Source organism: Sprattus sprattus (genome assembly GCF_963457725.1).
Source record: "Sprattus sprattus genome assembly, chromosome: 11".
NCBI classification, from domain to species: Eukaryota; Metazoa; Chordata; class Actinopteri; order Clupeiformes; family Clupeidae; genus Sprattus; species Sprattus sprattus.
Genome location: NC_137909.1, coordinates 24,567,915 through 24,572,963, shown reverse-complemented (window position 1 = coordinate 24,572,963; position 5,049 = coordinate 24,567,915).

Here is a 5,049-nt window from a genome sequence, read left to right as displayed (position 1 = left end):
TGGTCAGAAAATAGACTTAATTCGTTTTTGGAAAGCTTCTTGAAAACCACACATACATTGATCTATGTAGTTGCTTTTGGTCAGGAAACACACATAGTATTTTCAAAGAGCTGGGGAGGAAAACAGCTTTGGCTCTCCCAGGTTTCCATTCATGCAGAGGCTGTGATACAACCTCTCAGTTTATGGGCAAAGGCAAAAAGACAGCGTCGACTGTGTGGAAATAATTTCCAGATGTAACAAATTACTTAATTGCTATGACAGCAAATCCTTTTCAACCACATTTTTTTTGCATTGCAAAAAGGGAATTGTGTGTTCTTTACAATAAGACAAGGAGTTGCTAGAGAGGTACTTGTGTGTTCTAATAAGCACTTGTTTTCTCAAAAAAGCCTCCCACACAGGCAGCACTGCTACTGTGTAAGTGTGTGTATGTGTGTGTGTGTGTGTGTGTGTGTGTGTGTGTGTGTATGTATGTGTGAGTATCTGTGTGTGTGTGTGTGTGTGTGTGTGTGTGTATGTATGGGTGAGTATCTGTGTGTGTATGTGTGAGTGTCTCCGTGTGCGTGCGTGCGTGAGTGTTTGTGTGTTGTGTTTGTATGTTGTGTGTGTGTGTGTGTGTGTGTGTGTGTGTGTGTGTGTGTGTGTGTTTGTGTGTGCGCGTGTGTACATGTACGTCTGTACATGCTAAACAAAGAGCTGCAAAATGGTGGGCTTCTCAGCAAGTGGCCTCACACAAACTCCCCTCAACTCCCGCCTTTATCACCTCATAATTAAAGAGAATCGCTTTTACTGCTGCAGTCCCCTTGCCCCGGCACCTTTATTGAGACGTTGATTTATATTTGGGGCTTGGTGAAGTGTGACGCTGAGCAAACCTGCTTTCAGTTAAGCCATACCTACTGTCAGTTTTACTACTGCTCTACTGAGTACAGATGTCTATGCAAGGATGCTGCCAGCCCACTCGATCGGACAGGCTTTTGTGTCCAAAACTGAGTGCCTACGTGAGCATGCATTCGTGAGCATGCATACATGAGCATGCATACACATAGCAGACATTTGCAGGGTTGATAATTGAAGACACGAGTATGATGGATGTGGATAAGTAGAGATGCAAGACTTGCCAAGTTGCTAGTGTTTTATTGAGCACTGGGTGGATTACTTAGTTGTCTGCACAAATAGTTGGACCACTGTTCTATCCTCCACTCCGTACTGCACTTATTCTTATAACTCACAAAACGTGAGGATCCAAGGATCCTGTTGACCACATTAATGTACACTGAAAGCCAGTACATCTTTATCGTTTATCATTGTAATCTCTCTTAGCGCTTACTATAGCGCTTACAAGGACCCCCAGAATGGCATGATAATGATCAAACACTTTAATTTAGCAAACTTACTGTCAATCATCTTCACATGAACGCACAAGGACGTGCACAATTGATTTCAAACATCAAGGCAGCGCTTCGAAACCCACTTCAAAACCGGGACAAAAGGTTGGTTGACTGATAATAACAAAACCAGATCACAGCTAATGAAATCCATTGATGTGCCTCATGCAAGTAACATGCGTTTACATTTGTCAGTGGGGCCATTGTTTGTACGGCTTACTGCAGCAACACAGGCAAGTTATCAATCATAAAATGCTGTTTAAATCCATGCATGTTCTTTTTTTTGCTTTTGTGAATTTCGCTTTTTTTATTTCTCTTAATCTTCATCTTCTTTCTATTCTCCTTACCTATGTGTTGGCTAATAACTGTTGATGTGTTTGCCTAAGGAAGTGCAATAATAATTGTTGTGTCTGGTTGTACTGTGGGAGGTCCCAAGCCCAAGACATGGCAATTTATGGTGTCAACGTAGTCGATGTGGCAGCCATGTTGTTTTTTTGGAAAAGGTTACAAAATGTCACAGGCCAATTTTTTCCAATTTTCAATGTCCTATCTATATGGCTCTTTTATTTTCAAAAGCCCATCATAGCCCATTGAAATCAGCTTAACTTGAAGAGAGCTAATATCTCAGCCAATCTTTAATAAATTGATTGATTAAACTTTCTGCGAGTCCTTACAGCCATTCTCTTGACATAATGACCTCAAGTTTCCACGGCAGCTCTGGCCGACTAGGCCAATTGGCCCCCTTATTGCTGCTGGCAGCTATATTTTATTAAGCATTGCTTAATTGCTAATTTATCTGTTTCAATTGATGTGCTGCCCCTGCTCAGTGGTTGAATGATCTACCTTTTGCTAGCCAATCAAGTGAAAGCAATGGTAGCCTACATTTAAAGAATATCACAAAGAATTTAAAGACTCGCCTCCTGTCATTCTAATATATTTGTAAACAAGCCTACAGTTATGTATTTTACTACGATACACAATACTATATAAGCATTTTGCTGTATTATGCATACTGCTTTGGTTGTGCATATATATCTTTTTTTATTATTATTTGTATTGTAAGTTACTCTAGTCTAAGTGTCCAATGAGTTTCAAGTTTCTTTGGACAAAAGTGCCCGTGAAATTCCCTAACCATGTTCATCCTTGGTGTCTCGAGTACAGCCGATATAACTTAAATAATATATGCATTCTGTGAAGAATCTCTTGAGGGCTATCTATTGATTTATTGTAGATTTAGTTAAACACAAACCTTTATTCTGTCGCAGCACAGCAATTTTGTTCCAAGGAAACAATGTACCAATTGAATTAAGTTGAGAGGTGAGGTAACGCAACATTGCAAATTAAAAACTGATTTGGGCTCAAAACAATCTCCCTTGGCTCTCTTGAATCTCATAATTTGACCTCTAGACACTTGCACTGCAGCAGACCACACATGTGGTATTTTGGGCTACCATTTCATATATCAAAAATGTATGTCCTTAACCATGCTTACATAATGCATGCTGAATTCTGAATGCATGTGATAAATAATTTTGGTTTGCATTTATGATAACTTTAGATGTGTGTGGTATAAGTCATGAGCCATTAGAAGTATCAGTTTTTGTGTATGGAAGGTGGTGGTATAAGCAGAACACAGTTTTGGTATGCAAGTCATAATGTTGAATGTCACAATGTTGAAATATTTTGTGCAGCTTCATAAGTGGGTTTGTGATGCTTTTCTACCCTGATTGTGAAGAATATTGGTGATTTTATATTCAAACTGTAATAGTTGCCATTCATATGATAAGTGGAGGACTATAAATCAGAGAACATTTTGAGACGTTGCCTTTACTTCACATGTGTATGCAAAAAATATCGGAAGCTATTGTGTATGGAATTCGTTCACAAGGACACAATTTTGGTATGTATGTCATAATGCTCAACGTCTAAGCAATGTTTGCTATGTTCAAAACTGTTAAAATTGTGGAGTCTGGTCTGGATTATTGTGAGTAAGAGGGAGGGAGGGAGGGAGGGATGAAGGGAGAAAGAGAGGGATGGAGGAAGGAAGAGAGGGATGAAGGGAGGGAGGCGGGGGAATAACAATGGAGTTCTGAGGGGAGAGAATCTATGGACAGTCTTTTTATGAGAGAAAAAAACAACAGTTTGCAAGAGGGGGCACACATGCACAGTCCAAGTGTTTGGTGTGCCTTGAACAGCCTGAATGCTGGAGCCCACAGGTGGGAAGTTAAAAATAAAACCTCCCAAAGATGAGTCAACAACTGACATCTGCCAGGTGGGGATACATCCAAACCACTCAGTTTTCTCTCCCTCTGCTTCTCTCTATTGCTTCCCGTATCCGTCTAAGCCTATCATGTGTGTGAGAGAGAGTATGGACGCTGGTTTGCAAATATACCAACATTGGATGAATGCGGGTGGCATGAGCTGAATGCCAAAGAGGTCAGACTGGGAATAGATAATGTGGAGGGGTCAGGGGTCAGACATAAGAGGCACATTTCCATTCAGATTCAGGAAGTAATCCAGGGAGAGATTAAGAGGAACGGAACGAGTAGTCACGGTCAAGGTAATAGCACCTCAGCACAGGGTTGAGAGGTGTATCCTGAGGAGGACATGACATGAGTACAATCACTGTTATTTTGTCCTTGTGAATTTGGTTTATTATTTACAACATTGTACTCTCTGGATAGGAGCAGAGCAATGAAACAATAAGAGAGTTATTTGGTCGCTTTTTTTTTTACAGAAATAAACGATCAAAAAAGCACCAGAAGACAGTACCCACTGGACATTGTCTGTGTTATAAAGACCAGAGCAGAAATATGAGACAAGAGAATATCAGAACCTAGAACTGCTTTACTAATGGTGTCTAATAAAAGATCTTAGCTTCTGGCATTTCTGGGACTTTGGAGGAGATTATCAGGTGCCATTAGCACAGCCCCTTTAAGCACTATGCCCTTAGTGTAACCTGGAAATAAGAGAGGCCATTAAGGGGCTAATGTTCGTGCCCCCATACTTAACTTCTGGTGCCAACTGGAAACAATAGAAAACTGCCAGACTGTAACTTTAGCACAGCATCTCTCTCCTCCAGAGGACAGTGAGATTCTATCACTAGCAATAAATTGCATAGGCTTTAGCTTGATCTTGAAATAAGAGAAGGCATTCAGAAGCTAATATTAGCACTGAAATGTGTTGGTCTTTGCTTTGCCTGTAAGCAGGATGACATTCAGAAGTTGATGTTCACCCCCCCACCATCGCCACCCACCCGACCTCCCACACACACATACACACTCACACACCAATAATACCACAGGCCTTAGCTTGGTCTAGGAAAAGAAGTGAAATTTGAGAGGGTAACATAATAAGTGTTGTACCTGTGTCTTCTAGCTCCTAGCCTGTCTAGACACTGCTTTTATAAAAAACTAGCATAGACCCATATCTGTTTGGTACAGATGTAAGAGGGAGTCTCTGGACAGTGCTGGCCTGATGCTGTCTACCAGCATGAACCAGCATACCCGTCACACTCTGTTTTTTCACTCTCATTATAACGTACAGCAGGCCCCTGGCCCAAACAAAGATATAGTTGAAGGATCACTGCAAATTCCATTTCTCATATAACCTCTGCTGCAGTAACCATAGGCTGGGTGTACACTGGAGCTCTGCAAGGGCTGTCATC